At 39.9% G+C, this 9,303-nt stretch overlaps 1 long non-coding RNA gene across 1 annotated transcript; it reads left to right on the forward strand.

The window, feature by feature from the left end:
- The first annotated feature begins 321 nt into the window (after window positions 1-321).
- On the forward strand, window positions 322-2,609 carry LOC140174466 (uncharacterized). Its single transcript, XR_011863786.1, has 4 exons — window positions 322-514; window positions 606-660; window positions 749-877; window positions 2,349-2,609. It is a non-coding gene; the product is annotated as an uncharacterized lncRNA (long non-coding RNA).
- Window positions 2,610-9,303: the final 6,694 nt, after the last annotated feature.

Below are 9,303 nucleotides of genomic sequence, written 5' to 3' on the forward strand. Positions count from 1 at the left end.
CAGGAATAGGTTGAGCTCCTAAAATTTTAACCCTCGATATATATGACCTTTTCAGATACGTAAAGAAGTCAGTCTAATGGTTTACTAGATAGCTTTTTCCTGTAAACCCCGGTTAAATTAGTTAATAAATTAGTTTTTAATAAGGAGGATTAGAAATGCGAATATTATATCAAAATAGGGTAGAACTCATCGAAACGAGAATTTTGACACTAATTTTGAAGAAAACGGTCCAAGATTGGACCGAAAGGACCGAACCGGTTGAACCGGACCCGAACCGGGCTGTCGGTTCAACCGGACCAGCCCTATTAAATGAACCCAGCTTTGTCTTCTCCCTCATTACTGCAGCAACGAAGCTTTCAGCTTCCAGGGAGAAGAGAAACGAGAAACATTCCCGTAACCCTTACGTTAATTTCCGATCCCCGTAACTTCTCCGTCCGAGCTCCAATCGCCGCACCGTTTGCGGCCACGCGTTCACCGCGTCGAGCTCTACATTTCTATCGGAACAATTTCATAGGTAACTTATTTAATCACTCTCAGCTTCATCTTCCCCCAATTTTCGAATTTTAAGTGGGAATATTGAATTTCTTTGATTTCTGATGTTTTAGGATCCAATTAGCTTGAGAGAAACGTTCACTCTTACTTATGTGAAGCTTGGGTAGGGTGAGGATACGATAATTCTATTTTATTTTCATTAAATTTGAGCTTTGAGTATTAAATTGGGTATATATGTATTATGAATGTGTATTAGGTTGAAAATAAATAATTGGAGCTTGAAATTGTGAATACTGGAACTTGGAGGAAGCGGATTAGTCGAGTTTTGAGGGGTTGTCTTGGTTTTGAATAAATAGCTTTGGTCGTTACGTGGAAATCGGCTAAGGTATGGTTTAGGTTTCTTGCATTTAATATATAATGTTCTGTGAAAACTTAGGCTAGATGACCATAGGATAAGTTGGAATGCAGGTGTATGTTTAATATTTAGTAATTTGTCGATGAATATAATTGGTTGAAGTTTATTGGATAATTAGTTATTAATTTTGGATGGTGAATGTTGTTATGTTAATTTGGAGAGAATTATAGTTGAATGTTATTGTTGATAAACATGGTTGGTTTGGTGCTTGTTGATTAATTAATGATTCGGTGAATTATTGATTTGAGGTATTTTGTGTTAAAAGCCTAGGATTTGTGAACTATGACTCTCAGTTGAATTTTGATTGTTGGATTTGAATATTGTATGAGTTTAATTGTTGATCTGAGGTAGATTTTTTGTGGAGATTGTTATGATAATGAGGAAGGATATGTTGAATTGAAAAGGAAGCAGGTTTGGACCCGAAAAGGGTGGCAAAGTCCGAGTTTTAGAGGAGATGCTGCCGAAATTTTATAAAAAATTAGAGATTTTGTTTATATGATTATTTAAAAAGATTTAGATTCAAAGGTTATATGGTTTGATTTAGAGTTATTAAGAAAATGAGTATGTTTTAAGTTTGATTCATTTAGAAAAGAATGAGTTATGTTTTGAATTGGAACTATTGATGGACGGAATGGGAGGTGTGATAATGAAGGATAAGGATTGAATATGATTGATGTATGATGATGAATGAAATGCGATTGAGAATGATGTTGAAGTTGATGAATTATAATTGAATTATTTATATGGCTTATGAATTTGAATAATCTGAGATACGAGATTCCCTGGATTAAGTGCCGTGGCTTGCCACCACGTGTACCAGGTTGAAAACTCGATACTCTGTTGACCCTACGACGTAAGTGTGTGACCGGACACTATATAAATTCCCGGGAACGTTACCCCCATTGAGTATTATTGATTATTTGAGAAAAACTATGCATAGACTCTTGGGGATGCACGTCGGGGGACAGTCTAAGTACAATTCAGACTTGTCGGGTTGGCTGGATAACCGACAGATGAGCCTCATCAGCCATAGGACAGGCATGCATCATATGCATATTACTTGAACTACTTGCTTGTGTATTAACCGGGTGTGCCTAAATGTACTTGCCATGTTAAATGTATATTTGTTATCTGCAGTACTTGTAACCTTCTTGTGCTTGCCTTTGTTTGTTTACTTGTCTGTGAAAATGCATGATGGAGTTGGAGGTAAGGAGGAATGACAGAATGAGATTTAGATTTAAGGTTAATTTAAGTTAGGTTTAAATATCCTTAGAAAACCACCTTTTATGGCTTCTATTTAATACTTTAAGCTCTATAATCTGAGTGTCGGCGTTCTAGGATTGCCTCTGGCATTCCCAGGACCTTATATATTATGTGTGTGGCACCTTTACCATACTGAGAACCTCCGGTTCTCATTCCATACTATGTTGTTGTTTTCCAGATGCAGGTCGAGAGGCATCTCGTTAGGCGTCTGGACCCTTGAAGCGGAGTGGTTACAGGGTTATTTTGTTATGCTATGATGTGTATATATATACTTGGTTTTCTCTCTGCATAACTTGTTCTTTTGATCCTCCTAGAGGTTTATGGAGAGGCAGGATTGTGTATATGTACTTTTGGGTTCTGGATATGTATGTATATATATATAAATATTCTCCGGCCAGTCTTGACTTCGCAGGCTGAGTTAGGAGCTTGTTATTTTGTATCTTTGGTACACTATTCCTACCTCTGTTATCATATGTTTAATAGTTATGGTTTCCTTAGCACGCAGGTTAACCCGTTCCTTGAGCGTTGCGCTTTTATTTTGCGATTTTGTTTCCTCTTTTCTTCACGGCTCCTAGCATATTATAATTCTTCTGCTATTATATGTACTTATTTTATTTTAGAGGTCGTAATACCACACCACCTAGACTTTATGGCTTAAGCGTAAAGCTTAGCGTGGTAGGGTGTTACATTATGGTATCAGAGCAGTTCGTTCCTATAGAGCCTGAAAGACGGACTGATTGTACTTCTGTGCATTCTCTGTATATGTGTTTATGTGCTATTAGGATATCTGACTGATATATATGGCATAAACGTTTGTGAGCATGCATTTGGAACTTAAAGCATTAGACTTGCGATATTGAGACTGATCAACTTAATATCACTTGTTTGGTGTATATAGAGACCAGATGTCAACTCGCGGACGCGGTCGCGGGCGAGGTAGAGGTAGGACAGGCACCGTTACTCCTGCCCCCATAGGGACTGATCCAGTAGACTTTATGGCTGCCCTGGGAAATATGGCTGCAGCTATGCAGGCGACAGCCGAGGCACTGGGTAATCAGATAAATCAGGGAAATCATGGGAACAATAATGATGAGGGCGGTCCAATGACACTTGCTACATTTCTGAAAGTTCACCCTCCGACTTTTAGGGGAACCTCAAATCCCACTGACGCAGATAATTGGATTCAGGCTATGGAAAGGGCATTACAGGCACAACAGGTTCCTGAAGAGCAATGGGTTGAATTTGGAACTTATCAGTTGCAAGGTGAAGCTCAGTATTGGTGGCAGGGAACACGACGTATACTGCATCCTGATGGTGCTGCGATTCCTTAGGAGGTTTTCCGGACAGAGTTCTATAAGAAATATTTTCCTAATTCAGCCAGAAATGCCAAGGAACTTGAATTAATGCAGTTAAAGCAGGGACAGATGACTGTTGCTGAGTATACTAGTAAGTTTGAGGAGTTGTGTCGCTTTTCTCGTATCTGTCAAGGTGCGCCTGAAGATTTTGCTGAATGGAAGTGTATTAAATATGAAGGAGGTCTTCGGAGTGATATTCTGAGCTTCGTTGCCCCAATGGAGATTAGGGTGTTTTCTGAATTGGTGAATAAGAGTAGGGTGGCTGAGGATTGTGTGAGGAAGGCGGCAGCAGAGAAAGGAAGTTTGAGGGTGCCTTTTCAGAGGCCTTCTGGGAGGAACTTTGCTCCGAGAGGTAGAAATTTCAAGCGTGGAGGTTTTGTTCCGCAGCAGACTCAGGATCAAGGTAATTACAGAAGGCCGAATACCAATGCTAGTCAAGGAAAAAGGTTTGGGAAGCAGCCACAGCAAGATCTGAACTGTCAGAAGTGCGGAAGGTATCACCCTGGAGTTCCGTGCAGATTCGGACTTGGAGTATGCTATTCTTGTGGACAGCCCGGGCATATGGCCACCAATTGCCCGGAGAAGAAGGAGTATGAGACTGGTAGGGTGCAGCAGCCAGGGAGAGTATACACCACTTCTACCATAGGTGCTGAGGGATCTGAGACACTGATTAGAGGTAATTGTGAAATGGCTGGTAAAATCTTAAATGCTTTATTTGATTCAGGTGCAAGTCATTCATTTATTGCATTTGAAAAGGCCCATGAGTTAGGATTGAGAATGGTGGTTTTAGGTTATGATTTGAAAGTATATAATGCTACCCATGAAGCTATGGTGACTAGGATAGGATGTCCACAAGTTCCCTTTCGAGTACAACAACGTGAATTTGTGCATGATTTGATTTGTTTGCCTATGACTGGTCTTGATCTCATTTTGGGATTGGATTGGTTATCCAAGAATCACGTTTTGCTTGATTGTTCTGAGAAGTCAGTACAGTTTATGCCGGAAGGGTCAGAAGCACCGGTTGTGGTGAATAGTTACTATTTAAATTCTATGATAGTAACCTGTTCTGGAACTGAATGTCAGGGTATTATGTTATTAACTGCGGGAGTATCAGGTGATGATCAGAGTTTAGAGCAGATTCCGGTTGTATGTGAATTTCCAGATGTGTTTCCGGATGATATTAATGAATTCCCACCTAACCGAGAGGTTGAATTTGCAATCGAGTTGGTACCTGGATCCGGTCCAATTTCGATTACTCCTTATAGGATGTCACCTTTAGAAATGGCTGAATTGAAAGCTCAGCTGGAAGATTTGTTGGGTAAGCATTTCATCCGACCAAGTGTTTCTCCGTGGGGAGCACCAGTGTTATTAGTAAAGAAGAAGGATGGGAGTATGCGGCTGTGTGTCGATTATCGGCAATTGAATAAGATCACTGTGAAGAATAAATATCCGTTGCCTAGAATTGATGATCTAATGGATCAGTTACAGGGTGCCGGTGTGTTTTCTAAGATTGACCTGCGATCCGGATATCATCAGATAAGGGTTAGAGACGAGGATATTCCGAAAACTGCTTTCAGAACCCGTTATGGTCATTATGAGTATACAGTGATGTCTTTCGGGTTAACTAATGCCCCGACAGTATTTATGGATTATATGAACAGGATTTTTCGACCGTATCTGGACAAGTTTGTTATTGTCTTCATTGATGACATTCTTGTTTATTCTAAGACTGAAGAGGAGCATGCTGATCACTTGCGAACTGTGCTGCAAATTCTGAGAGACAGGAAGTTGTACGCTAAGTTATCTAAATGTGAGTTCTGGAAGAGTGAAGTAAAGTTTCTCGGCCACGTGGTGAGTAAGCAGGGAATAGCTGTGGATCCTGCTAAGGTTGAAGCAGTGATGAAATGGGAGCGACCAACTTCAGTGACAGAGATAAGGAGTTTCTTAGGTCTGGCGGGGTATTATCGCAGATTCATTAAGGGATTTTCACATCTCGCCTTACCTTTAACTAAATTGACTAGGAAAGATACGCCTTTTATCTGGACTCCAGAATGTGAGGAGAGTTTTCAAGAATTGAAGCACAGGTTGACTACTGCACCTGTATTGGTATTACCTGAACCAAGTGAACCGTTTGAAGTGTATTGTGATGCATCTCTGAAAGGTTTAGGGTGCGTTCTGATGCAGCACCAGAATGTTGTGGCATACGCCTCACGGCAGTTAAGGCCGCATGAAATGAATTATCCGACACACGATTTGGAACTTGCTGCTGTTGTATTTGCTTTAAAGATTTGGAGGCACTACCTCTATGGTGTTAAGTTTCTTGTTTTCTCAGACCATAAGAGTTTGAAGTATCTTTTTGAGCAGAAAGAGTTGAATATGCGTCAGAGGAGGTGGATGGAGCTTCTGAAAGATTATGATTTTGAATTGAATTATCATCTAGGAAAAGCGAACGTTGTGGCGGACGCTTTGAGTCGGAAGTCTTTATATGCAGCTTGGATGATGCTACGGGAGGAAGAGTTACTGAAGGCATTCCAAGGTTTGAATTTGGGAGTTAGAGAAGAATCTGGAATCCTGTGTTTGAGTCAGTTGCAAATTTCTAGTGATTTTAAATCAGAACTTTTGAAGGCTCATCGAGACAGTGAAGCGTTACGTAAGGTATTACCAACAGTCGAACAGGGGAAACAGTGGAGAATGTCAGAAGGACGGGATGGTTTGTGGAGGTTCAAGAACCGGATTATTGTGCCAGATATTGGAGACCTGCGACAGAGAATCTTGAAGGAAGCTCATAAGAGCGGGTTTTCAATTCACCCAGGGAGCACTAAAATGTATCAGGATCTGAAAGCGATGTTCTGGTGGCCAGGGATGAAGAATGATGTGGCATTACATGTATCTAAATGTTTAACGTGTCAGAAGGTTAAGATCGAGCATCAGAGACCATCAGGGACCCTTCAGCCTTTGAAGATTCCACAATGGAAATGGGAGAGTATCGCAATGGATTTCGTGATAGGTTTGCCTAGAACCCGATCTGGTTGTGACGCTATTTGGGTGGTTGTGGATCGACTAACAAAATCAGCTCACTTTCTTCCTATTCGAATAAGTTGCACAATGGAGGAATTGGCTCGAATGTATATCAAAGAGATTGTCAGGTTGCATGGTGTGCCTTCTACTATCATATCTGACAGAGATCCTCGCTTTACATCAAGATTCTGGGGAGCTTTTCAGCGTGCATTTGGGACTCAGTTAAGCTTGAGTACTGCGTATCACCCTCAGACAGATGGTCAATCAGAAAGAACTATTCAGACCTTGGAGGATATGTTAAGGGCGTGTGTTTTAGACCAGCCGACGAGTTGGGATCGGTATATGCCATTAATAGAATTTGCTTATAATAATAGCTAGCATGCGAGCATCGGAATGGCTCCATATGAGGCTCTGTATGGCAGAAAATGTTAGTCTCCACTATGTTGGTATGAAACTGGAGAAAGGAGTTTATTAGGGCCTGAAATGATAGCTGAAACGACTGAGCAGATAAAGAAGATTCGTAGTCGAATGCTTATAGCCCAAAGCCGCCAGAAGAGCTATGCTGATCAGAGGCGAAAGCCTTTGGAATTCGAAGAAGGAGAACATGTCTTTCTGAAAGTTACACCAACCACTGGCGTGGGAAGAGCTATTAAGACCAAGAAACTGAATCCTCGTTATATTGGACCGTTTGAGATTCTGAAGAGAATTGGACCAGTGGCTTATAGAATTGCCTTACCACCGTACCTTTCGAATTTGCACGATGTATTTCATGTATCGCGGCTTCGGAAGTATACTCCTGACGCAAGTCATGTTTTGGAACCAGAACCAATCCAAGTAAGAGAAGATCTAACACTCCCAGTAATTCCGGTGAGAATTGATGACTTCAGTATTAAACGATTACGCGGAAGGGAAGTATCGTTGGTAAAAGTAGCTTGGAATCGAGCTGGTATTGAGGAACATACTTGGGAGCTCGAATCAGATATGCGAAAGGACTATCCAAATCTCTTTTCAGGTAACTAGATTTGAATTTTGAGGGCAAAATTCTTTATTAGGTGGGTAGGATGTAAACCCCGGTTAAATTAGTTAATAAATTAGTTTTTAATAAGGAGGATTAGAAATGCGAATATTATATCAAAATAGGGTAGAACTCATCGAAACGAGAATTTTGACACTAATTTTGAAGAAAACGGTCCAAAATTGGACCGAAAGGACCGAACCGGTTGAACCGGACCCGAACCGGGCTGTCGGTTCAACCGGACCAGCCCTATTAAATGAACCCAGCTTTGTCTTCTCCCTTATTACTGCAGCAACGAAGCTTTCAGCTTCCAAGGAGAAGAGAAACGAGAAACATTCCCGTAACCCTTACGTTAATTTCCGATCCCCGTAACTTCTCCGTCCGAGCTCCAATCGCCGCACCGTTTGCGGCCACGCGTTCACCGCGTCGAGCTCTACATTTCTATCGGAACAATTTCATAGGTAACTTATTTAATCACTCTCAGCTTCATCTTCCCCCAATTTTCGAATTTTAAGTGGGAATATTGAATTTCTTTGATTTCTGATGTTTTAGGATCCAATTAGCTTGAGAGAAACGTTCACTCTTACTTATGTGAAGCTTGGGTAGGGTGAGGATACGATAATTCTATTTTATTTTCATTAAATTTGAGCTTTGAGTATTAAATTGGGTATATATGTATTATGAATGTGTATTAGGTTGAAAATAAATAATTGGAGCTTGAAATTGTGAATACTGGAACTTGGAGGAAGCGGATTAGTCGAGTTTTGAGGGGTTGTCTTGGTTTTGAATAAATAGCTTTGGTCGTTACGTGGAAATCGGCTAAGGTATGGTTTAGGTTTCTTGCATTTAATATATAATGTTCTGTGAAAACTTAGGCTAGATGACCATAGGATAAGTTGGAATGCAGGTGTATGTTTAATATTTAGTAATTTGTCGATGAATATAATTGGTTGAAGTTTATTGGATAATTAGTTATTAATTTTGGATGGTGAATGTTGTTATGTTAATTTGGAGAGAATTATAGTTGAATGTTATTGTTGATAAACATGGTTGGTTTGGTGCTTGTTGATTAATTAATGATTCGGTGAATTATTGATTTGAGGTATTTTGTGTTAAAAGCCTAGGATTTGTGAACTATGACTCTCAGTTGAATTTTGATTGTTGGATTTGAATATTGTATGAGTTTAATTGTTGATCTGAGGTAGATTTTTTGTGGAGATTGTTATGATAATGAGGAAGGATATGTTGAATTGAAAAGGAAGCAGGTTTGGACCCGAAAAGGGTGGCAAAGTCCGAGTTTTAGAGGAGATGCTGCCGAAATTTTATAAAAAATTAGAGATTTTGTTTATATGATTATTTAAAAAGATTTAGATTCAAAGGTTATATGGTTTGATTTAGAGTTATTAAGAAAATGAGTATGTTTTAAGTTTGATTCATTTAGAAAAGAATGAGTTATGTTTTGAATTGGAACTATTGATGGACGGAATGGGAGGTGTGATAATGAAGGATAAGGATTGAATATGATTGATGTATGATGATGAATGAAATGCGATTGAGAATGATGTTGAAGTTGATGAATTATAATTGAATTATTTATATGGCTTATGAATTTGAATAATCTGAGATACGAGATTCCCTGGATTAAGTGCCGTGGCTTGCCACCACGTGTACCAGGTTGAAAACTCGATACTCTGTTGACCCTACGACGTAAGTGTGTGACCGGACACTATATAAATTCCCGGGAA

Source organism: Arachis hypogaea, chromosome 7 (genome assembly GCF_003086295.3).
Source record: "Arachis hypogaea cultivar Tifrunner chromosome 7, arahy.Tifrunner.gnm2.J5K5, whole genome shotgun sequence".
NCBI lineage: Eukaryota > Viridiplantae > Streptophyta > Magnoliopsida > Fabales > Fabaceae > Arachis > Arachis hypogaea.